At 46.1% G+C, this 26,433-nt stretch overlaps 1 protein-coding gene across 3 annotated transcripts in view; it reads right to left on the reverse strand.

Moving 5' to 3' along the window:
- The window catches only part of LOC146199670 (adenylate cyclase type 5-like), a 238,128-nt gene that overhangs the window by 138,373 nt on the left and 73,322 nt on the right, over positions 1-26,433 (reverse strand). Inside the window, exon 1 of one of the 3 annotated variants that reach the window (XM_084595178.1) lies at positions 21,405-21,513. The exons of the other annotated variants lie outside the window; for them this stretch is intronic. The gene's annotated coding sequence lies outside the window, so the exon portion shown is untranslated. Of the gene's footprint in view, positions 1-21,404; positions 21,514-26,433 lie in introns of those variants that run through there. 3 annotated transcript variants of the gene reach the window in all.

The following is a 26,433-nucleotide window of genomic DNA, read 5'->3' on the forward strand; positions in this document are numbered from 1 at the left end:
TCATACTTCGCGAATCGCATCGACAGAATTACCAGGGATCGAAACTGCCCGCCAGCATTCGCCTCAGGCAAGAGCTAGAGTAAGGCTATTAAAGACCTGCTTTCATTGAGCATTCACCTCTGTCCCAAAACAGAAGCTGCGCGTTTGCACCGGCTGCACTTGATACATGAGACGCGTCATTCAGCGACACTTCGTTATCCCGTTTAAACCGGCTCTGCGGCCGTCTAAACCGGTTCTTGTTGGTTTAGGCAGTCAATCTCCGCGTTCGCTCAATCTGCTCCGTGGCCCTTTTTCTTTCCTCAACCCTTTCGCCTGCTGCCTTTCGGAACGTTGAAGAATCTAGGATTATAACCGCCATTTGACCGCCGTAACGCATTATTAGCGGGAAAGGTGTGAAAGATGCGCAAAAGAAAAAAAAGCGCGATTTCCGACTGACGGAGGATGTGATGCAAGTAAACTGCGCAGAAAGTTTGCGCAGTAGCCGGAAAGAAATATATTTATACAAGATGAGCCTTCCCGAAAACAAAGTTAGCGTAGCACTTCCTCGCGACTTAGACGGCTAGTATTTCGCAAGAATGGATGAATTCAGCGCATTCCCTTCAGCCTGGTCTTCATGCATGAAGCGCTTTTTGCACGCGAAAAGACGCCGGGTGTTCAGTGCACGTTTATCGCGCTCTCTACTAGCATGCAGAATTCTGCAAGCGGCGATACAGCCGCGTGCCTCTCACATGAGGCGCGTTTTCGCGCGCGCAAGAAAAAAAAAAAAAAAAAAAACGCTTCGCGCGGGCTTGGCTAGCACTAGTTGTCCTTTCAGGTGAATTCCAAGAGTAGCTCCAACGAAGTCATTTTTCTCTCAATGGGGGATGCTTAGCCAAGATCACGATTTCCATTAAAAAAAAAAAAATGTATTTTTTAAGTTTTCTTTGTTTTCCATTCCACATTGAACAAAACTTTTTGCAGTCATCTGAACGGTAGAATAGAATAAAATGAGTCCTTTTTCACGAGACGGTGGTGCGCACACAACCGAAAGCAGAGAACGCTGTTTTCTATAAGCGGCCACAAACAGGCAAGAACCTGAACGTACGTTTTGTAGCAAGAGAAGACCCGCTATCGAGAGTGTAAAAAACAGACAAACAATTCAAAAGGGTGTGTTGCTGAGAAACAAGAAAGGAGAGACGTATTTTCGGCCGTGACGACAGTGGGTTGCCTGGGAAACGGAAGCAGTAATTTGGATTGACAGAAACGTAGCAGGTGACCTTCGACCACTGTTTTCGCGCCACCAAGAGCCTGGCTAACCAGAGTGCTTTAAAAGCTGGAGATGTGCTGTGATTGCCAAACCGTGCTCTAAGCGGTGCCAGTAAACTTAATATGACTTGTTCTTCTTTCTTCTCTAGGATATGGAGCCCAGAAGAGGCACGTGCAACTAGCAACCAAGAAAAGCGCATTTCAAGAGCATATGTAACGGCTCTGGACAGCTGTAAAGTTGAAAAAAAAAAAATCGAGGACACTTCGGCGACTAAAGTGATGAAAGGCGGAAGCCTGAGCTCTGCATTCTGTTGCTCATGTAGCGATGAATGCTGCTACGAGTAAAGCGGGTGACTATACTCTTTCACATTCTGCAAGTGCAATTATTTAGTGAATTCTGCTTGGCAGCGACGAGATCGCGCTCCTTAATTTGTATCTTCGCAGTTGTTACGTTTACTGCTGTGTGGTTGATTTTACCGGGTTTGGTTTGTGGGGTTTTAACGTCCCAAAGCGATTCAGGCTATGAGAGACGCCGTAGTGGAGGACTCCGGAAATTTCGACCATCTGTGGTTCTTTACCGGGTGCATGGCAGTAATTATTTACTAAGTAATTAATCACGGAACTGGCAATAAATAGCAATTATTTAGTAATTAGTAATGAATGATATACCAGATATTAATTAGTAACTGATCATTGATAGGTCATATAAGGTACGCATTCACGCATACTGTAGTGGTGCTCTGTGATTAGTCGAGACCTCTATGACGTCATCACGTCTCGACCAATCGGAGCCGCCGCAAAAGCGTGACAGTTTTGCTGACGACAACGATGAGGCAATAAAGGCTCTCGCCTTAAAACAGGGAAAGCGGCTCGAAGCAATCGCCATACAGCAGCGTCGTGTTGAAGAGGAGAGCTCAACGTATGCAGCAGGGCACTTCAATTATTTTTGCCTTAAAGTTAAATAGCATTTTCTGAAATCCTTCAAGTCATTTTTTTCCAAGTTCGCACTTTCTTCGAGAACAAAAAAAAAAAAAACGGTTACAAAACTATAATTTCTAAATTCTTTCGCCAAAAGCTGCTAAGAAGACGATTTGTTTATTAAACTTTTGTTGTGAACAAGCTAGCTGTGGTACTTTTTGAATACTCAGGAACAGCGGCGCAACGACGACAGTACAGAGAGAGAACACAGGCGTGCACTATCATCATCATCATCAGCCTGACTATACCCACTGAAGGGCGAAGGCCTCTCCCATATTTCTCCAATTACTCCGGTTCTCTGCTAGCTGCATCGAATTGACCCCTGCGAACTTCTTAACCTCATCCACCCCCTAACTTTCTGCCGCCCCCTGCTACGCTTTCCTTCCCTTGGAATCCAGTTTGTTACCCTCAGCGACCGTGGACACAAAAGCCAAATTTATCCTTCACACCCAAGCCCATGACCTAAAGCAATTTTGCAGAGCCCTTTTATCTCCTACGGCTGGGCTCATGAACAATAAAAGTATTCACTTCCAAAAATAAAAAAAAGATCAAACTTCTTAGGCAAGGCAGTGTCCAAACTATCAAACCAAATCAGAGTCAAACACACGCAGCAAAAGCGCTCACATATTAAGACCAAAACAAATCACGAACCCCATTACGTAAACACAAAGCAAGCCAAACAAAACTGCCACACCATCTCTCGCAACAACTAAAAATAAAGAACGTTCACGAAAAGGACTTTCACTCTGCTATGGCAAGATAGGCATCGCTGACGCACTTACAACCTTGCTTTTTCTGTAAAATAAGCCTCCAAAATTTCACTCGCCGCATGATACCCCGACGTTTGCCTAGGATCCTAATACTGCTCAGCAATGGCTCGCGCTTGAATTCTTGGCAACTAGGAGGCAAAATTGACCCTTTTCTATTTCCTAGAGACTTATCATGCTCCCTTGCCCTTTCATTAATGCACTGGCCAGTCTGGCCTATATATACCTTTCTTCACGCCAGCAGAATTTCATACACCACGCCAACCTCGCAGGCTCTCGCTCTGGCATTTCTTATTTTTTCCGATTCGTGCACGCCATCCGCTCAGCTTTTCCGGAGCAATAAGTAATACTGGAATAGAGTTACTATATAGGCAGTTCCAGAGTTCTGTGAAGGTGCCGAATAAGCAACCAAGTTTTGCAGCGAAGCCATACGTCGTTTTTGCAGGAGTCGAGCAGCGAGACTGGAGTAGTGATTACTCTGACTATACTAATCGAAATAAGTCAGCGTCGCTACATTTCGCACACACGGTGTGTGAAATTTTAAAGGCTTAGTTAATAAAAGCACAAACAAAGGTAGCAAATTAGTCAGCGATGCCTCTCTTGTCATACGCAGAAATGAAATTACTTTCCTTGAAGAATTTTTAATTATTGTTTCCAGCGATGTGTGGCAGTTTTGTTTGTTTTTCTTCGTGTTTGAGTGGTGGGGCTTGTGATTGTGATTGTGCAAAAGGCATTGATCTTCGGCCTTATTTCAGCGCGATGACGAGGTGCATGCCTATGATTGTGAATGCCCCACGGTGCAGCTACAGTGAACGCTAGTTCACTACAGTGCAACGAATACGTGCACAGGGGCTGTTGCAGCACATTGTGAAAAGATTATTAGTGACAGAGTGCACTGCTGTGTCAGCACATTTTCATCTCTTTTTTTTTTTTCACCCTGTTTGCTGCTGTTTTAGATTAAGGCCTCACTCTTTTTGCATGAGTATTCTCCAATACTGTTTCATTACATGCTGTTTTCCGCATTTTGGGCATTCACGCACAAATGCAAGATGGCCACTGACTGTCCACCATAAAAAATGAAAGAGCACTGCAGAATCTGCATTGGAGTAGTGCGAAAGCACGGATGCTGCTGTTGGTTGCTTCTGGTTGCTTCAAGTTGCTTCTAGTTGCTTGATTCATTTCTTGTTTACCCGTTTTAGTCTTTGGTACTTTCAAATTTCACGCCAATCCCTTCCCATGCCCTTTTTCGGCTCTACTTCCGATTGCATGACGCCACATCCTTGACGTCACCCTAATTTACTGACATAACTATTTTAGTCTTTGGTACTTTCAAATTGCTCGCCAATCCCTTCCTATGCCCTTTTGTAACTCGACTTCAAGTTACGTGACGTCACATCCTTGACGTCATCTTAATTGACTGATTTATTTGCTATTTAGTATTTCATACATCGTGACGTCCCCTTAATTGATTAACTTAATTGACTATTTTAGTATTTTATACATTCCAACGAGGCGCCAAGCCACTGGCTAAAGAGATCATTTTCGCCTTGACTTTTACATTTTCTGCCCCTAATTAATTGCCTGATTAACTTATTGGCCTAATGATTTTTTTCGGGCACAACATTACGTCACCCTGTATCGATTTACACCACTCATTAACCTCTACCGAATTACAACTGCTGCTGCGGACATTAACATTTTTTACCCGTAATTAATTACCTAATTAATTTATCGACGTAATTTTATTTTGGACGCAACATTACGTCACCCTCTATCGATTGACACTACTCATTAACCTCTACCACTTCTCAATTACTCACAACTGCTGCGGACACGATTTTACGGACGCGGTCTGCGGACGCGGTTTGAGGACAGAAATCTGTTAACATAGCGAAATTTCGCAATGCTTTCACATTAAAAAAAAGAAAGTGTGGCGACGGCCACATTCGTCTCGGTGGTGAGTCGACACCAGATCCGCCTCTAAAACAGACCAGTAGAGGTGCTTTGTAACCTCGAACTGCTGATGATGATCACAGTGAGGAAGACTGAATGGCTGGAGTGGAGGAGCTAGCCTGTGGCAAACACGCTGTCGCATGCGTTTCGCCCCGCAGTATACTGGGGCGAAAAGTATACATGCTCCTAGAGCCACAGGCAACGCGCCTGAAGCCACCGCCGGAATGCCCGACGTTGCTTGGTAGTATTCAGTTATACGCTGTTCGCTCTGTGCTCTGCTCCGGAACGGCGTACGCGATTGCGGGAAGCAGGGCACTGAATAAAGGCAGCAAGCCTCCGTGTCCAAGTCAGTCTTCGGTTTGGCTAGTCCGCTGTTTTCTTTTTGTTGGGCGGGTAGATGAGGTTTGCAAATAGTCAGGGATGGTATATAGTGCTACAGCACAGTGAGTTATATATTCCCTTGCAGTGCTGGACTTATGATAACGATCGTTTCCACAGCGAGGCAGAAGGATCTTTTACTTTTTAAACACTAGTTTCGGCGCGGAAAGTCAAGAATCTGTCGAGAATTCAAGGTGCAGTTGAGAGGAAGCCAGCAACACGGTCACAGAGCTGCACAAATTTTATTCTCCGCATACGCTGACATTCACGAGTTGCTCGCGCCTCACAGGATTCCAGGGCGCTGCACGGAAGTAGTATACGCGGATGCCACTATAGCGTCAGCGGCGCTTGTTCTCTCGACTGTACAAGCAAAGCGCGTTCACGTGGTACTGTGCGGCAGAGCCTGCCTGCAGTTCTGCAGCCTTCGCGGACAACGCCGAGAGCGTGAAGGTAGTACGCAGTCGCACGGCCGGAGCAAGGCGGCGTAAACAGGATGCGGTCAGGCGGAAAACACGAGTCGCGACGCGCCCAGCAGACTTCGTTGCCGAGAAAGCCGCTACTTTTGATTCTGCGGTGCTGGATGGTGCGTCGGAGCGCCTGTGACCGAAACTTGTTCGCTGAGCGTGCAGCGGAAAGGGAACAGAAAAAAAAAAAAAATAATAAAAGTATATAATAGTGACGCAGACAGAAAAAAAAAACAATGAAGCAGAATAGTGATTAATTACGAGACCCAGACAACGAGAAAGCGTTAAGACGCCCAGAGTTGCACGTACTGGTTGTCGTTACCGAATTTTGGTTACAGATCAGCCTGGCATAATAAATTAGGCAGGACAGTAGCTTGGGCAAGTTGGTTATCCATTTGTGGCAAAACAGCGCGTAGCAAAGGGACAAGACACAAGCCCTCACTTACAACTGTCTTTATTTAGAAGAAACACGACTTCTTATAACACCGTACCACACATCTAATCACAAGCGTCTCAGCTAAATCATTGAGGCAATCTCAAATGGCAAGCAGTCTTGTAATCAAAGAAGCGAATCACATTCATAAAAGGCTCAATTCCTTGCCGGTTAATGCAACGAACGGCGTACTAACACAACAACCACTCATCCTCACTATCCAAACTGTTTCGATAGTTTCTCAATTACTTTGCATTTGCTGAGCTCAGGTGCACAAGTTGTTGAGGGACAGTCTCTGCAATGAATCCACATGTTTCTGGACGCTTGCTAGAAATTCGTTTTAGAAGTATTTCGTTCATGCACCTGCCGATCTGTCCAATGTACTCTCTCCCACATAATTCGCTTCTTGGATTACAAAACTGCTTGTCATTTGAGATTGCTTCAATGATATGGCTCAATGATATGGTGAGTAGAGGTGTGGTTCGATTTTATAAGAAGTCGTGTTTCTTCGAAATAAAGAAAGTTGTAAGTCAGCGCTTGCGTCTTGTGCCTTCGCTACGCGCTGTTTTATCAGAAATGGCATAAGGAGTCCATAATAACGGTGAAAATGGTCGACGACAAGTCTTGGTCATAAGGTGAATCGGTTGCTCAATACGTTCGTTGACAGAACAAAGCTCGCTGATTTCATCCCCGATTGTGTGACGCTTGTAACCACGCCGAATATGTCTCGAAAATCTCAACGTTATAGGTAATTTCATTGGCAGGAATTGAACCAAAAGATTCGCAAAGTGGTGCTTACTTAATGCTTTCTCGGAGTTTACCGTCCCTACATAGTTGTAATCGAACTTAAGCGGATTTATTTTATTGGAAAATGATGGCTGCATCGGTGCCTGAAAGCACCTTCAGTAACTCTACCGTGTTTATCATGAACTTTCCATTAGCCCAATAATGATAGAACAATCATGTTAATTTTGCACGGTCAATCTTCAAACATACTTTGACGCATACAGTACGTGTACATGTTCGTGCATTTCAGGCGCTTCTGGGTTCATGTGTTACCGCGGTAATTTTCACTGTCATCACGCATGAACCGTACACACACGCTCCCGCAGGCCAGGCCCTGTCGTAAGAAAAATAGGAGAGCCCCGCGAACGTAGAGCCCCTCAAACTTTATGGCGAACTGCATGCGGGTGCCACCTGACGAAACACTCCCTGTTTCGAGGCTGGCGCGGAAGAATTAATCGCTTTGTCAGGTGGCGGACCGCGCCTGTCTCGACCCCAGAAGTTGTTCATCACACGGTTCCCGCATGCAGTTTTTCACGGTCCCGAAACGTTCTTGTAGCAGCGTAATTTCGCTCAGGATAGCATATTTATTAATGCTACGCACGTCATGTCCGCCTGCGGTCGCAACGACCTTGGTACCAATCAACGAACTTTCTTGTTAGTTCTTAACATTGTTTAAATAAGGAAGAAAACATGTAACAAACAACCTTGATTTAGCCTTGTGAAAACTACTGCGGTACGTTCTAGATACACTAAAGAAAAAGAAAGCTAACGTAGATTTCAAAAAATAATTAAAGAGCACTGCAGAATCTGCATTGGAGTAATGCGACAGCACGGATACTGCTGTTGGTTGCTTCTGGTTGCTTCTAGTTGCTTAATTCACTTTGTTTACCCATTTTAGTGCTTGGTACTTTAAAATTGCGCGCCAATCCCTTCCTGTGCCCTTTATCAGCCCTACTTCCGGCTGCGTGACGTCACATACCCTTGACATCATATCCACTACGGTACCCCTTTCTCTCTTTCCGCTTTCACTCCTACCTTACTCCCTTCGCTTACGCGCGGTTAAGGTGTCCAGAGAACGTGTGTGGCAGATGCAGCGCCTTTCCTTTCCTGTGAACCAGTTATTCTAATTAATTGCCTAATTACCTTTCCGAACTAATTATTTTTTCAGCAACAACATTACGTCACCGTCTATCGATTGACACCACTCATTAACCTCTACCACTTCTCAATTACTCCCAGCTGCTGCGGACACGATTTTGCGGACACGTTCTGCGGGCACGGTCTGCGGACACGGTCTGCGGACAGAAATTTGTGAACATAGCGAAGTAATGCTTTCGCATTAAAAAAAAAAAAAAAAAAAAAGACTTCCGTACACTCTTTTTCCTTTTGTGCGGTTTTCCTACTTATACAGTAACGCTTGAATTGCGCATAATTCGTTGTTGTTTCGAAGCAAGAACACATCCTAGCGACTGACGCTGTGAGCAACAAGGGAGTAGAAAAAGAGGAGCAACTAGGCCACATCACGACGAAGACACCGCTGCGTGACACGCAGCGTACGCACGCGAGAGACGAGTTCCGGCGAAAACAGGATGAGCATCGGCAACTCATCCACTGTCCCCTCTCCTTACGGGCACACGGCGACGTCGTCAGGTAAACAACAAAGCGTGCACACAAGGGCCTTACTACACGCGTATTGTATGGGACACACGCAAAGGCGCATTAGTAGCGCGGGTTCTGGACCGCCAAAACGGCATGGTGGCCGCTTTGTTGCAATCGCATTCGGCCGGCCTTACTTTCCGCGTGCCGTGTTTTGACGCGCGTCAGCGATTGCATAACAAGGCTGCATGTAAGAGGTTGCCCGATTCCAGCACGTGCAATGGGAGGACGCGGAAGTGCCGTCTCGCTTGCCCCACCGAGCGAGCCGAGAACAGATGTGCGTGGACGCATGCTTTTCTGTTCTCTTTTTTCTTTTTCTTTTACGCAATGCATATGGAGCCTTTAGAGTCGCAAGTCGAGCGCAAATCAGGAGAACCAGGTTGAGAAATATTTCACCTGATCGATGCTGGATGTTTCTTTGTGTATGTCACAAGACGCGCGTGGACAGGGTGCCGAAAAATCCTTGGTCTCTTCGCAACTACACGCTTCGATGCCAACGCTTCCTTCTTGAAGGCTGAGTAAAAAAGTACCCGTTCTGATGTCACGCACCCCGTTCATTTCGCGTTTAAAATGACAACTAGGAACAAAGGAAAATACGAGCGAAAGAAGGCACACGGGACTCCCATGTATTTCGTTTGTGGCCGTGTCTTCCTACTGGTCACTTATTTGAAGCAATAGGTACCCACTGACCAATTAACTGTCCATACTATTACAATGCGATCAATTTTTATCCACACGAGATTGAAATTAGAGTACAATCTTGGGATGTTTTCTAATAACATGCATGCTTGTTGTCACGTTATCCGGATGCTAAGTGGGTTACCTTCTATCTTCGTGCTCTGACAGGCACGGATGTTGCAAAATCGGCGGTTGCGCACGCGCTCCGCTTTAAAGTAAGTTTCGAGCTGCAAGCAGCATTTTAAGAGCAATTGTTCGTCTCATACACGAATTTCTTGGTTTCGTTCGTTATATGCTGACCGCGGTCAAAAACACAATTTGTATTTGTTTGTTTTTTGTTATTTTTTTTTCTTTCAGTAAAGCCTTTCTTTTTTTGCGCGCAGAGCAGCCTGGGTCAGAACCGAAGGTTTATGCGCGGCCTTGGAATATGTAACATGCGTGCTGCTGCATGTAATACTTGGTTATGTTTTTCGTTCGGCCGTTTCGAACTAATTATGCAAAAAAAAAAAGCAAGCGTAACAAGATCAGATGCATGATTGAGTCTGGACGTTAAAATGTGTATAATATCGCGTGCATCATTTCCATCGTTTTGCACCCTCTTTTGTTTTCTTTTGTTCCTTGAGTTGGAATAGTGGCTTCACAAAAACTAGCTACACAGTACTAACACAAGTCATGTTGCGCTATCTTAGCTATGCGGCCGTTAATTCTTAAGATGAAAGCCTTACATGGTGTACAAGTGGAGAGGACAGGAACGGCCCACAACAAGCAGTGCGAAAAAATTCCTTCGTGCCTCAGTGGTTACCACAATACCTGCATGGGACGCAAGTCGTCGCCAGCCGTTGGCTAGTGGGACGACGGCATATATGTCCATATGGCAGCTCCCCCCCTCTTCATGAGTTCTCCGTCTTCATCGGCCTTGTGCGAAACTATATGCAGGCGTACCCTTTTAACGCGAAAGAATATCTTGCATCATGAGTGGCGTCTTACCATGCATGAGATGTGTACGCGATATCACGAGATTTCGCGAGATCAATGATATTGCTGGTGCGGCATCACTAACGGACCCCCATGTAGCTCCAGATTTCCTCTCTTTCGTATCAGTATTGTAACGCAACCATATTCGTGCACTGTTCCGGGTTCTGCCAGAGCATTTCGTTTCCTAATCATTAATAATTAATTGGTGTGTGTGAGTATTTCACCATGAGGATTCCAAGAGACATGTGTATATCTAATTGTATGCCTTAACCACCACACTACACCACGTGACCTAGCACAGCAGCTCTTTGTCAGAGGAGTAGTGGTGAGAGCGCGCTGTCAGAGAAGGTATACTGAGGGCATCTCATGGTGGCGCGCCACAGGAGGAAAGCGCGGGAATCGGCCGTCGCGGCAGTGCACTGTGCGAGAGAGCTATCGTCTTCACACACGCAGATGGTCGCATCTCTGCTGATTCCTTTTATTGCGAAAGCATGATAATCCAATTTCCAGCCTTTCGCGTAGCCACGGTCGGACCGCACGCTTGACCTTTAATGACCCCAGATGGCTGTGACGTCATACCAGCTGCGAGAGATGGACTACCAAGTCGAGTCGTCGTGTGGCGGCGGTCGGTAGGCACGGCGCGCTGCAGCTGGAGCCGTGCTGCTACCGAGTGGAGGTGCTGCTGTCACCTCTTCTCTCGCAGTTGAGAGGAGGAGGAGGACAACGATGGGTATATAAATGCTCGCGTTTGCTCAGCTGAGGCACTCGCTATGCATCCTGATAAACAGAAAAAAAAAACTGTCACGCCGTGTCGATGAAGCCAGGAAACGACAGCGGGATACAGAGACAGATGAAGAACGGGAACAGCGTCTCGCTCGACGGCGCGCTTAAGATGAAGCTAGACGAGCGCTTCGCGCTTCTCTTGAATCATCTTCAACCAGTGACGACTACCAAATTGCGTTCGAACAGGAAAAAGAACAACTAGCGGCAATCCTGAGGAAAGCCTACATATGCGCTCTTGGCATACTAGGCATAAACAACACAGTGCAAGAGCGCATCGAGGCCCACCTTCTCGCGCAGAAAATAAGACCCATGCAGACGCAAACGGGAAGGAACGCGCTGATTGATTATACTCGGAATGAGGGATGCTTACACATAAATAAAAAGCTAGGGAAGCATACCAAAGGAAATAAGAGAGATCAGTAGGGTCAATCCAATTCCGAAAAACATGCATCCGAAAATACACAAGGCCGGAAGAGAGGCATGATCAGAGGCACAAGAAAGAAGGGTTGCAGGAAAAAAAATAAAACCATTGTACGTCGACGCGACCACATACAAAGAACAATACGGAGCGGTAGCCAGCGTGGTTGCTCCCCAGGTAAGGGAAATCAACTGCGCCTCGATCAAGAGCAACAACATTCTCGAGGCTGAGGAAGCGGCAATCGCTCTCGCTATCACCCACCAAGGCGAGGAGGCTACTAGACAAATAATTACGGACTCGCAAGAAGCGTGCAGAAGGTATAGCAGCGGACGCATATTCACTGTGGCCATCCACGTACTCAGGGCAAGAAAAATTACCTGTTTGAGATGCTTCATAACGTGGACTCCAGGCCATGAGACTGTCAAAGGTAACCAACGTGCCGACGCCAATGCCCGAGAATACGCCAACCGGGAGGCGCACAACGACGGGGAACTGGACGCAGTCACTAGACGCTATGGAGCCGTCCTTGAACATCAAAGAGCCTTAAGGAGGATCTACCCACCTCCCCAGGAAGACCTTAATAGAGAGCAGTTGGTTGCCTGGAGACAGCTACAAACTAACACATACCCCAACCTGAGTCTACTCAGTAAAATCTATCCAACAACATATGAGAATAAATGCCCACTATGCGAGGAACCCCCTACACTCTACCATGTTACATGGGCGTGTCAAAACACGCAGGTAGCGCCAATAAACACCACACCAACACCGGCTGCGCTGTCTTGCTCGACGCCTGATGACCAGCTCAAACTGATCGAAAGAGCGCGAACGACGGCAAAGGCTACTGGGGCCCTGGAGATTTCCATGCCGGGAGAATTCCCATTGCCTAAATAAAGTTTTTCATTTATTCATTATTTCTTTCATTCCGAATAGAATGTAATGGACGCTTTGAACAGTGGAGACTCTTTGTCGACGTGTTCACTCAGCAGTCAAGAACGTAGGAATGTAACTAGGCAGCAACGACGCGTTCAGGAAACAACTAATTTTTTGTTTATATAATCGAAAATCAACATAAGATGGAACAAAACTCAAATCTGAACAACTCTTTTCACATAATTCAAATACACTGCCTCTAATGTTACCCTTGCCCCTAAGCTGTATGGCCGAAACCTGTCCAAAATGGAATCAAATTATCACATATGATTATAGACCGCCATTGACGCAAGGAGAGGAAACAGGTATATCTGTAAAATAAAATGTTTCGGACTATAGGTACAGCTTAACCTCGCGACATTCTGGTCCCTGAATGTCCCAGTCCTGATATCCATGGGATCTCATTACGCTAACATTATGAATTCTGCTATTAGGAAGCACCGCGAACTCGTTTGTTACTGTTATCGTTTCAATCGCGTAGCGGAACTTGACATGCCATCATAAAATTGTACAGCTAGAAGCAAAATGAAAGGGAACGCGGGAGCGCGTGGCCTCCGCGCTTTGTAAAGCGCTGCCACCAACATAAGACTAGAATCGGTGGCACCAAGGGTACGCTCGGAGAGAGCAGACAACCAAGATTACTTTGGATGCGTTTTTACCACTGATTCTTATCACCTGTCTGTGACAGCACATTTGAAAGCGTGGAGGTCACGCGCTCCCGTGTTCCCTTTCATTTTGCTTCTAGCTGTACGCGGCGGGCACAGCATAGCAGCATTAATCGAACATGAAATCACAGACCTTCTCTACATTCGTAAGAACCAGTCATGCCGAAGCAGCCGGCCTGCCCTTAAGAATAGAATTTCGTATTAAGATTCCAAAAGAAAAATGCGCGGAAGTAATAAGAGACGTGCTTTTTGTGCTTCCACTGCATACTAATATGTATGCGACGAACATATGCGTCCTAATATGTTGTTGCTGTCATTTTGTGCGATTTTTTCTTTTTTTTTTTTGTGCGCCCGAACTCGGTGCCTCGCGCTTCGGCCCATTAATAAATATTGACCGCGCCAGTCTACATGTGTACTGTAATAAAATAAGTACATGGAATGGTAAACAACTCAGCTGGTATGGTGGAAGCTATCTTTACGCTAACGACTCCCAAGGCGAATGACGTTTTTACGACTCTCCGTCGAGTGCCCGTTTGATATCAGTTTAGAATACTTTACGCTGGCCCAAGGGAAGGCTGATCGAGTGGAAGGAAATATGCCAGATCTCCTGTTAAATGACAACAAACCTTGAAACCGTGACGAACCGCGCACACATACCAAATGAGAAGTAGATAGCTGATAGGTTTTTCACCCTAACCAAACATGCGCCACTTGGATTGATTCGATAAATTGAAATCAAGACCATTTGGTCCGCGTACACAAGGACCGCGCTTGTTTATCGTTTTATCGCAAAGTGTCGTGACGGAGGCTTTCTAATGTCGCAGTGGTAGCTCCTTACCGGTGTTCGTTGTCGATAAGAGCAGTTCTCCGAACTGGACTAGCTCCAGAACTATCCGAGGAATCGATAACTACCACCCAACGTGCAAGGCAAGGCGAATGGCTTATGGCGTCCTGATTGTAGGTCAGTGATTTTGGTTGGAGCGTCTCTTCCTTTGAGGGACACGGCCGCTCCGTTCTTTAGTCGTATACGACTATGATGTTCTCAAGCGCATATCGACGCCTACTCAAAGTCTGCGCGCAATCGCAAAACTTTGGTGCCCGACGCCAAGTTCTTCTCCTCCTGAAAGGCGTAATTCTGCTAAACCTATTTAGGTAATTCTGGCATTCGTACCCTTGCGCAGATTGTAAGCTCAACCAGAGACCCCAGTTAACGAAGCGCAGCCAACATCGGATTTATATAAACAAAATAATGATTTCATTTATTGGGAAACCAGGCGAGCCAATGCATGTGACAAGTTGTCCTTTGTCTGCCCTCATACAACGTGACGCGTTGTTTCGCAACAAATTCTTGGCAGCCGACTCCCGTCCGATGCACGCGCTGTAATAAAAAATTCTGGCTCTTTTTCCTCTAGGCTATGTTTGCCTGCGTTCTCGCGTTATATGCATTCTTCTCTCAAGGACAGTTTTAAATTATACCACAAATAACCGCTACCGGGTACCAGTTGCATGCCTGATGCTTCAAATGCATGGCTATTATCGAAATGCGTGAGTTCAATTTTCCGCATCTACTCGCGCCTTAACCGCTTACCAAACGTCGAAGGAAACCTCACTAACAACACGAACAACTTTATAATTTGAAAAAGAAAAGAACATGCGATGCCTTTGGTTTGCAAGGTGAAAGAGGAGCGCACCAAGTAGCATGTCTTTTGTGACCCAGACGCAGACCAGGAAGCGTATTTGGGGATTTTAATAATTCAAAATGGAACACCTCCCTTTGGGGTCTCGTGGTTTGCACAGTATGTAATTGGGTATATTTGTACCTATTCCGAGATTAGGCAATAATGCTTGCTACGGTATCGCCCTCAAAGAAAATTGCGATAAGCGTAAAAAAGGCAGCAAACGCTGCTGAATATGGGCTATCACTCTTGTAACTTAGTCAAGTTTCAGGACAAAAATCCTTTGCTCAATTAATGCTTGCCGACCTACAGTACCGAGAACGCTAATGAGCTTTTGGTCCTTCGAGCCTAGAATCGAAATTAGCCCACTTTTTCACGCCAAACACGCATTAATATTTATTTAGGCAAATGACTCGTATGTGCTCAAAGAACCATTCATGCACTAAATCAGACAATAAAAGCGACACGAAAGAGACTAACAGCAGCAGATGGAGCACTCGCTCTGCGATTTGAGAACCACGCGCACTCTAAATTTTCGCAATCTAGTAAGTTCTGCCTTTTTTTTTTTTTTTTTTTGCTTCGAAAGGAAAAAATATGTTCGATTCACCAATTCACCGCTAATTATTATACTGTTCCTGCACCTTTTACGAATGCTCAGACGTGAGGCATTGGGGATCTCAGCGTTTTCTGCAGCGCCTCTTCAAGTTCAAGAACATCCTCCCCGCCACACTCTCCTCGCGAGCTGTATGCAGTGAATGTCTAAATGGCGCATCGACGAGCTGGTTATGGTGCCGCACACCAATATCAGCCACGTGAGAAGCACCCAAAGATAGAGTGAGCGAGAACCGCCTCTTAAGTAAAAAGTAGTTCCACGGGATCGATGCCACAACTTCCGTTGTTGTTTGCGATTTTCTGGCGGTGACTCACGAACGACTCAACCGCAAAATGGCGCCGCTCCTTGGTCGCAGTTTCGACAGCGTCTTCTGCCGAGTCAAGAATCGCTGCCCCGCCAATTAGACGGAGTCGGAGAGCGCTGCCCTCGAACGATTGCCGTCTCAAGAAAATTGATGGCCGTCGCCGCCGCAGCAGCAGCTTATAAATGAATGCCTTCGTTTACGTGCGTCGCACGCGAGAGAGGGTTCGAACGCCGCTGTAAGACCGCAGGATCGTTAACTCAACTCTGCTTTTCTCTTAACGGTCTCACTCTCTCCTCGCCCTTTGTTGTGGTCCCCTCAGTAGAGCGTACGCGATTCCTCTTCGGGAAGCAGCGAAGCGTGGCGTATCCTAACGGCACCCTGCAACTCTCTCATATCTCTCTCTCTCCTTTATTTGCTTCCCTCCTCACTCTCTCTGTCTCCCTCTGCTGTCTCCCATCCCGGTTGACGAAAATCCCATGTTCGCGGTTTTCACAAGAGCGCCAGCCCGCCGTTCTCGAACGCCGCTGTCGCCTTCGATTTTGGCCGTCTTTTAGGCTTTCCCAACTTCTGGGTTTCTTTTGTAAGCGATGCTCTCCTTGTTCTTTCGTTGTGCAGTCGGAAGCATTAAAACGCATTCTGTTCGTCGTCGCTCCCAGGCAAGCGAGCATACGCGGTTGCTCAATACGATGTGCGTACACCCCTCTCCCCCCCCCCCCCCTCCCCAAAGAAAAGAAAAAAAGAAAGGAATAGAAATGAATAAAGGCGCTGAAGTGGGGGTAATAAAACGCAACGAAGAACTCAGAGCCTTTGATTATTTCCCGAAAGATCGTACCTCCTGGCCCGCTGGTTATTTCGACATGCACTGTCAGTTTGTCCGAAATAACATCTGAGTAACAACCACCTGACTTCCCTCGTCTATTGCGCAGCAAGGTGTGAACCCTTTTTCCCTAACGTGGTAATCGGCTACGGTCACGTGTACGGTATCGGTAACGCGCATCTAAGTTTGAAAAGGAGCTCTTTGAAGTGCAACTCGGTAGTTCGATTGCGAATGCAGAAGCGCTTTCTAAATAGCACTTCTGTTGGCTAACTTTCAAAACTCGATGTGCGGAGAATTAAGCGTTTCTTTTGTTTTTTTTTTTTTTTTTTTTGTTTAGATACCTTAATGCACTGAATGTGTGCAAGAAAGTCAGCGAAAACAAAGACTCTCCGGAGCCTCGCGGGCGTTTACGATACACGGATGAGTTCATCGTTACAACGGTTGCGTTAGTTTCGCATGCCAGGCCCAGTATGGTTCAGCGCAGCTTGTCGCAAAAAGCTTCGCCGCGAATAATTCGCCGCTATGTGCAGCAAATGATTCCTAAATACTAACCGGAACCCATACGAAGAATGTTGCGTACCTATGCCCCGACAGTGCCGCCAATTACGGATATTAAATAAGATACAAAAAAAAAAAATATGGCATCAGCCGACGAAGCAAAACAGCGCCGCCCTAGTAAAGTCCGAGCGAAAAGAGACGAATGAGTTCAATTTATGTGTGAGTCGGATACAGCCAAGCAAGTATGAAAGCTTGCCTTCCCAAGTGTACCTTACTCCCTTTTGATCATTTAAGTGTTAGCTGAAAAGATAGTCACGGACACCCAGCCACAATAAGCGTGCAAAGAGCCTGCACGTTCCTGCTTGGCTCTGTGAATAATTCAGTTGGAATCGGTGCACGCAGAAGAACATGCGGAACGAAGCGACGGGGAGAACCACCACTAACCAATAAAGGTACTCGAAAACTATCGATCGTCCAGCCCGCTTTCATTTATTTGTTTTGGTTCTTTGCGAGTGATATAGCCTCCAACTTTCCGAAATAGTGCCGGGTAATTTACGATGCCGCCAGTTCGTCTTGCAAAACCACCCTTCGAAAATAAAACAAAAAAAAAATTTGCAAAACGGCACATTACGAATTTAGCCCCTGGCCTTGCCGGTGAGAATGGCAGCTTGCCAGGTTGTGAACGGTGTAGAAAAAAACAACAAAGAAAAACAAAAACTGCCGATTGGTGTGTTCGTGCGTGTTACCGCTGTCCAGCACATTTGCATACAGCCTTTAAAAAGCATTGTCGAGGTGTCGCGTGCTATGAACTTCCAGTGACGTGAGAACATCACGATATGCGACGGTTTTCTTGCGTGTAATTGCGTAAGCCGCTGTTGCGTAACCGGTCCCGCAGTTTTTTCCACTCGATACTCAAGTACAAAAACTGCCTTCGTGTTAAGCGCCGGTGAGCAGTCGTACCACGATGGTACGCTTACACTTGCGCTGTTTGTCGTCGTTATCACCGCTTAGTAAGCCTTCTATCTTTTTTCCAGCGTGTTTCCTCATAGCGAGCCAGTCAAAGCAAGAGGTGTGTATGAGAATTAGTTTGCTGTTAGTATGGTAGTGGGTGCCAAACGCTAACAGGGATGAGCTCTTCAACAGTACCACCAAGACAACGTCCCATAGTGGCAGATGTTGAAACGCCTTTGCGTCAAAATCTGGCCTCTCGAGCACCTTAATCGCCTCTTCGTCTATCGCAACCCCCTTTATCCGCGGAACATGCAGTCCTGGCTACGTCCTCTTTTTTTTTTTTTTTTAACCGACGCACAGAATCACTAAATAAGTGTTCTTCTTTCGAGAGCTCTCAAAGGGATATACTCAGTTCTTTTGGATTTAATCGCCCTCGTTTCGCTATTACATCTCGTTGTGGATATCTACAAGTACCTAAAAAGGAGGTTTCATCGAACCCGAATCTATAGCATCCCTTCAAGTTACTTGCGCAACCACCCCAGAGACAAAAAGAAATAAACAAATCAGGTGCCCAGATATTCGACAAACAAACGGATTAACTGGGGGGAAAAAATACGCCGTGCTCGGCCGGGAATGCTGAGTGTTTACACAGCTAAGAACACGAATTTTCGAAGCGCGCAACCTAGTACCTCATATACGCGAGTATAGTTGCATGTTCAACACTCCCGCATTTAATGAATCACAGAGGCATAGCTGGACTTGCGAAAGCCAGCACACGCGATATGGGGTTCTCCTCTTAATAACAGCGAAGTGTCGCAGGACACGAAGCTAGACATCAGCGCACTGATGCCGCGAAAACGTGGCTCCGATAATCCGTTGTAATTGTTTTTTCGACTCATCTTTTAAGCAACGGGGACCCACGGTACAAAGCATTAACATTACAACGCCCGAGAAGCGTCTCTCTTTGCGAGAGCATGCACGGGTTCGTTTCGAAATACACCCGGTCTAAAAGACACATCTCCACAAAGGCTCACCTGCAGACTAAATTGAGCCACATTGACTCCGAGGCACTACAGGCACCAACTCTGCTGCGTCGCTAGCGACCGGCAAGAAACCGATGTCTATCTCCTATCTCCTACGTCCTTAATTCTTTTCCCGTTTTATTATAATTTTTTATTTTTAGGCGTTTATTTATTTATTACTATATACTTTTTTTTGAACAACGAACGCCTCTTGGGGACTGCTCCAGGGAGATAAGTGGGGTAGAAAAGCGTTCGGAAAGCGACAAGTCGAAAGAGCTTGCTCGTTTATCCCTTTCTCTATATCTCTTTCTATCGCACTTTTTCGCACGGCGCTGTTTTTCGATTTCGGAATCGAAGAGTCAGCAGAAGGATGATTGTCGCCGTCCGCGTCGCGACGGTGGAATTTGTGAAGGGAAAATAAAAACATCCAATGTAAGTGAAAACCGGAGAGGCCAAGTCGTGCAGAGAGAGGTAGTGAAAGAAACCTAAAAGCAGGAGATGGAGACAGCAGAGCTCCAGAGCCGTATAATGCGCGCTTTGGTAAAAGCTTTGTAAGCTGAACTTTCTATTGCTGAAATCCAACAGGAGGGATGTAAACACTAAACGTTGTAAACCTCTACATCGGTCCTGATGGTTGCCCCGCGCGAAGCGTGGAAGCAAAACATGATAGCAAGAGTAACCCGGGATAGAGCGCGGCTGCATGCAGCTCTTGACACGTTTTATATTTCTCAGCCAATTTGTTTTCTTTCCATAAGCTGTGGTTCCTGGCGAACGATTCTGACAAAATTTACTGAGCGAACGTTTGAAGTGTCCTTGCAACTAATAGGATTAACTCTCCGGAAAAACGGTCAGGTCAACGCGGAAAGTACGCGCGTGTTTGTTCGTGTCTACGCGTGCTGTCTGTACGCAACTGCTTGTATCAATAAAAAGCACCAGCCCACTTAGCGTCAATCTACATATACTAATAACCTCATGCAGGGTGTACAGCTCTGACGAGCAGTCCCATTTCTGCTCCGTCGATTTCGGCGCCAGTCGAATCCCGCACAGAAAGTGAGTCCTTTGAGCATCGATGTACGCGCGAGAGCACGACTCTTTCCTTCTTCACCTCTTCAATAGGTACGGGAGAAGTGCAACGCAGAAAAGCTTTCAGCCCGGCCCAAGTTTGGCGATAACTAGCTTTTTACGGGCGGGCAGCAATGCTAGACACGGAGAATCGGGAGGTAGGAAGTTGGAGGTCAGGTACACGCTGTGACAAAATTGTTTAAATTATGCCTATCAGCCTTCTCTATGTACTTCACACTATCTCGGAATTCTATTTCAAGGTGTCCTGCATCAGAAATCTAAAAAAAAAAAAAAAAAAAGCGAGATGCAAATATAAAGACTGAAAGCGCCGTTGCCGTGCCGTGCGTTTAAGCGAAGTTATTTGCACTCTGTACGTGACTTGAGCTAGAGTCGAAAACAGTAAATACCAGCGGGCACATGAAACAAAATTCAAAATGTTATCTTAGACACAGTTGAGTATGTAAGAAAATGGCACGCAATTTTTTTTTTCCTTGGAGTGCATTTTTATCCTTGCATTTTTGCACATAACGTCACTGGTGGAGCCGACCAACGGTCACGAGTTACTGCGAGTAGCGACATCTGACGCACGCAGTGAGAACGTCGGTTGCACATGACCGCAATGGACGCATGTCGAACTGGCGTTCAGATGATTTCAACTGTTGGTTCTGTGAGTATAACGGAAGTATCTCGAGATAATTTGCTGTTGATCACAAAAATTCAGCATTAAAAAAACGTATGCTCCGTCACATGCCTATAAGCATAACGACAGGTTTTCAGGCATTTTCAAAATATGTGTGTATATTCGCCGACTAAGAAAAGGTCTGCCTGTAACCGCTTGGCTGTAATGCGTTACATGTGCGCGCGCACTTTGTAACCGCTGTTTCAGCAAGGCTATCCTGCCTTGAAAAAAATGTATATATATACGAAGGCGTCACTGGATAATACCTGTTGATAGTATGTATGAGTATTATGCATGGGCACACATCTAGCAAATGACGAACATGTCACATCTTTCACACTCGTTTCCTTGCATGCACAGTGATAGTTTATAATTATGAGTAAGACTGTCAAAAACAAAACACGAGATGAGCGCAGTCAGATCGAGTAGAACGCGTATAGGCCAGCAGGTATAAAAAAATAAGACGGCAGCCGGGCCTGCGAGGCACGTCACTGTTTAAAAGAAGGAACTTTTTTTTTCTCTTTTTTTTTTTTTTTTTGCACTTACGCGGAAAGCTCGTCACGCGATCACCATACACATCAGATAAACATCTCACGCGCCGAATAACATCCTTTCAATGTTTAGCGCGGTTCACGAGCGAAGAAATGCGGACGTGCACTTTTCAACTCACCAACTCGACCACCGAGGCGGTGCGGCGCAAGTCCTCGACTAAATCCAACAAGCCGCACTTCTTCCATCGCGTCCGAGCGGTCCGACGCAAGTGACGCAAATTGCCTGTGGGCAAGAAGACGCCGCGGCCGAAGCGGTTGCGGCGGCGGCGGCAGTTGGAGCAGCGCCGGCACAGGTAAAGAAAGTCGCGAACGAGTAGAGAAACCAGTCGGTCATAAGGCACGCTCTCAGAGAATAAGAAAACAGCAAAGAATCGAGAGATCCCAGAGGATGAGTGAGAGAGCGAATGCACATTGCGACAAGTAAAGGAAAAGAAAAGCAGGAGAGACGAGAGATTGTGGAGGAGGAGGTGAGTCGAGTAGTAGCGAGTGGTTGTCGGAGCGCAGCGGCGTGGTCTGGCCGGGGACTTGCACCTGTTGGCGACCTTCGATGGTGGACAAAAGAGCGAGGGGAGGAGAAATGACGTGGGAGAGGGTGAGAGGAAAAACATAAAATAGGCGATCGCACGCGCTTTGAATGAAAGCGGTTTCCTCTCTGCCGCGGAGGCAACCGCGGCAGAATGCATGCATGGAAGAGGGTAGAGACTGTGTAGATGTCTATCTGGCTACGCTTTTCGGTATATAACCGCTGCATACGGCGAAGAGGGGGAGGGGGGGCATAAAGAAGCTTCTGTGTGCGGTGCGTCCCGCTCTCTCACTCATTCTCAATTTGGATGCTTGGCATCCAAGCACTTGCACGGATCGGTCATTGTCGAAACGACAGGAAAGAAATTTAGAAAATGCAGGAAAAGGCGGCGCTAAACCCGATCTATTGCATCATAATTCGCAAGTTTCTAGAGCTACAATCTATGCTACGGTTCGCATATAGTGAAATCGAAGGGAAGGCGAGATTATCTGCTGGAAACGCGACCTGTCTGGTCGCATTTCCACATGTCTGGTCCGGCGCCGTCATGTCGCGTTTTGCAAGCATTAACCTTTTTGCTATACTAAAAAAAAAAAAAAAAAAAAAAAAAAAAAAAAAAAAAAAAAAATCGGTAGATATTGTTGTGCTACTGATGAAAGTACTGTTTTTGAGTCACAATAGGTGTTGGCTGATAAAATTATTTGAATCGCTCAGAACATTTTCTCGCTACACAAGACTTGCGCAGTCGGAAGAAGTTAAGGCGTATTTACACTGTCGGCATGAAAACTGACATGACGGCGGTCGTCTCGAACAGACTAACAAGGGCGCCTAATCTGCTCAGCGGTTGAAATGAATCAGGTTTGTGGGGAATGTGGCAAGCTTGGATGTACTGCTGTGGGCATGAGTTAATGAAGCATGTTATTCCGCTGAAATTGCAATCACACCCTCCCTGTTGGACCCAAAGATGCACTATTCGCGGGCATGGTACGAAAACGAAGCTTGTCGTCTGAGGAGCTAACGAAGCTCAGGCGCACATCTATGACCAGCTGAGAGATTGGACTGGGACACGGAAAGCGCGCACTCGGGAAAAAATATATATATATATATATATTGTAAAGAAAAAGTTATTATTATGCGGACCAATGGTTGAGCGAAAGAATATTTGTCCATAAAAAGAGAGAGAGAGAGTAAAAAACAACAAAGCTGGCCTCTAATGCCAGCCTGCACATACCACAGCTGCTACTTTCAATCAGATCGGGCATGACAAAAGCTAACATGCTACGTTTACTCCTTGCCTGCGCCTGCATACTATGTGACTCTGCTGACTCAAGGCAGGAAGCCTCCAGCGCACTCAGACCGAAGTAAACACGGATTCTGTTGCTCTTATTTTGGTTGTGGGGAAAGCGGCTGCAATAATGAAAATAGATACGTTGGTGTTCTGCGCTCTTATCGCACGTAAGCGGCTATATGTTATCATGCGACAAACACAGGGTTAAAAATTTGTTGTATCAAAAGAACTATGCATTAATTCTTGTTTAGTTTTTAGTTTGAGTCTTGTGTAATTGACTTACTGTGCCGCCCCTGGCTTGCTCCATTCTGCCGAGCGCTGCCCACAAGCCCATTGTTGGCTTGGGCAGGCTCGTATTTGTATGTCATTTTTGAAATAAATAAATAATTTATATATTTCAGACATGTGGCATGTCATCGTGATCTCGGGGCAAAAGAAGACGACAACCTCAGCACGCCTGCCAAGCACGCACAGTTCGTTCTTTGTGGCAGAAGGATAGAATGCCGGCGGATCGCTGTCCCGTTCCCGCCTGGCTCAGCGGGTACTGCCAAATATATTTGTGGAGACCCGACGACGAGTGTGTCTGTGGTTCATCTCCACAGATATTTGCTTTGTTAAGAGAACCTAAAAATGCAGGGGACATTATCAAGAATACTTTTACTTAAAGGCAACGTTGGGTAAAGATGAATGTTTCGTTGTGGAACAGAGTACTATGTTTTTTTGCCCTTAATGACCAGAACTTTCCGCACGAGAATATAGAGGGGTTTACAGTGAGATCGTCTCCGCATGTTTCTATGTGAGCTTATCTTGTTTCATGATATAAAATTATGTGCAGGGTGCATATGTTTATTATAAGACAGCATATTAGAATCACTACTTTGAAACATTCATGATGTGGGCATAATTACTATTCTAACATTTTCCTAACATAGGCTTTAGCCCAGAGTGCTTTGTAGTTTACTTAAATATTCCATTCAGAGTGCCGTTTCTTAGTTTACGTTTTTTCGTTTACAACTGCACTCTCAATGTAAATATCCATTTCGAGACTCCGGTTTACCTATATTGACATCGCGAAACCAATCATCAATTTCTGCCCATACATATCCTAGATATTGAGCAAACGTTGGATTGATAATATGTCCATGTTGTCTCTAGACAGAACATGCCCAACGCAATACTCCTGCATGTGCTCCACGTACATGCGTTTCGATCTGTACTGCGTATGTTGCCGTCCCTCGAAAACCTTTGTCGTCTGAAAAGTAGATATAGGTTATCGAGGCCGGTGTTTACGTGGCACAAAGTAAACAAATTGCCGTGTTCTATGCTTTAATTTACATCCAGGACTTGCAGGAAGGTCTTCACCTGAGGGACGAGACACGAAGGGATAAAATTGAGCAGCGAGAGCGTTAATTGAATGTTCGTTTATCAATTGTTTTTATCTAGCTGTATCAGATGTTTTCTCCTTACATACGTATGTCTTGATCTGGCAACGAATGTTGAAAGACCACGTGCTTTATGGGTAGCAGTTCAGGCCATTCCACGCATAATTATTCCTTAGAAATACTTAATTGGCAGAAACGGTGCCGGAAAGTTTAGTGTGCTGTAATAACGTATTCTGGTTCGATCCCGACCACACGCGGCTGCTAGATGAAGGCGAAACAGAGTGGCGTCCGTGTACTGTCAGTGTCCATTAAAGAACCCCAAGTGGTAGAAATTTCCGAACTCCTCTACTACGGTGTCTATCATAACCTGAGTCGCTTTGGGACGTTAAACCGTACAGACCAAACCAAACCAAACCAATTCAAACCAAACTAACTATACCGTGTTCGATTAGGTTATATCTATTGCATCGACTACTTATTTGCAATAGGTTTAGGCACTTTTAAGTGCTATGTATGTCTAGCTCTACAGCTTGGGTTATATTCACGTCTAGCTTTGATTTCAAAAAATTTTTCTAAGGTCAAGGAAAACTACTATGAAGAGCGCGAATAAAAAAATAAATAAAACTCACATATATACTGAAGCACGTGCTCTGCGCATGACAGCGAAACGCTAATAGAACGGTGTAAACTTATTCACAAATATTAGCCGGTGGTTTATTGTTGGTTAACCCCAGAGGAAAGCGAAAACTTCATGTACATGGTTACGCTCACTTCCAAGTTTGGATTAAACGCGTTGTGCGTTTCTCCAATCGTAAAGCCATTTCTTCATTGGTCTCTTCGGCACGCCGTTTTCGGCACGACGCGCTCCTGTAGCAGGTTTTTTGTCCTCCTCCACCTCGCGCAGTGTTGTAACTTGAGCAGTAGTCGTCGTTGCGACTATAGGAAGAAGGAAAAGAAAATGCACGCGCCTGTTACTGGCTCTGTAGCTGAGCCATCTCCGCTGCCTCGTGCGGACAGAGGAGAAAAAAGAGAAGAAATAAAAAAAAGGAAGAAATACGCGCGCCGCAACAGCCGTCATCCACCGCCGAAGCGGTGGCGGGTGCAATGACGGCCAACAACAGGCACAACGCAAACAGCGGGGACGTACCGTTCCCAGCCCCGTAGGGACAGGAGCAGCCACCCTCGCCTTCCCTAGGCAGGAGCACGGGGGCTAATAATTTACACGTATATCTCCTTTAGCGCTCACTACTTCCATGACACACTGACGTCACCTCACGGAATCTTGACAGTGGTCACGGGCCACTTGGTGGCCTATGTGACTGCCCAAAGTCACATGGCGGTCACCAGGCTTAAAACAGAAGTTTGACTTCTAAATCTCCTTCAAGGTGAAAACCATGCTCACGTGATCTTGACCTTGACAGTGGTCACGGGCAACTTAGTGGCCGGCGTGACTATGCCCAAAAGGCATATGGCGACCACCAGGCTTAGCCAATCCTTCATTACCCAATCTTCTAGGGAGGCCTGGGAGGCGGCGCTGATCAGCTGCCATGACCTACAGTCCTAGCGGACCTTGGTCGCCAGGGCGCGAGCGGCGTTAGACGCTAATGGGGCTACGGAATAGGAGCTCCACCTAGATTTGTGAGGGCATGGGCCAATAGGGCCTCGGTCCAAACACCTCCTTGTACAAAGAGTAAATAAATGTTTGTCATCACCACCACCACCAGAGTGCCCTATGCCTAATGTGAGTAGCAAGAAGAAATACTAAAACTTTTCTAGTGTCCAATAAAATTAGCAGCCTTTCGCTATGCCTCCACTAACATATTGCGTTTTCTCTTATCTCCTCCCTTTTATTGAGGATAGTTCGCGACGTAATATTTATCGGCGTGAAGTTTTCCACGCGCTGAGACATCGCGCGCTTCTGCAATAACAGCTTCTGGAACGATGCAGCGAGGAGGAAT

This window comes from Amblyomma maculatum, chromosome 2, assembly GCF_055883805.1.
Source record: "Amblyomma maculatum isolate TAMU_Amacu chromosome 2, ASM5588380v1, whole genome shotgun sequence".
Taxonomy (NCBI): Eukaryota; Metazoa; Arthropoda; class Arachnida; order Ixodida; family Ixodidae; genus Amblyomma; species Amblyomma maculatum.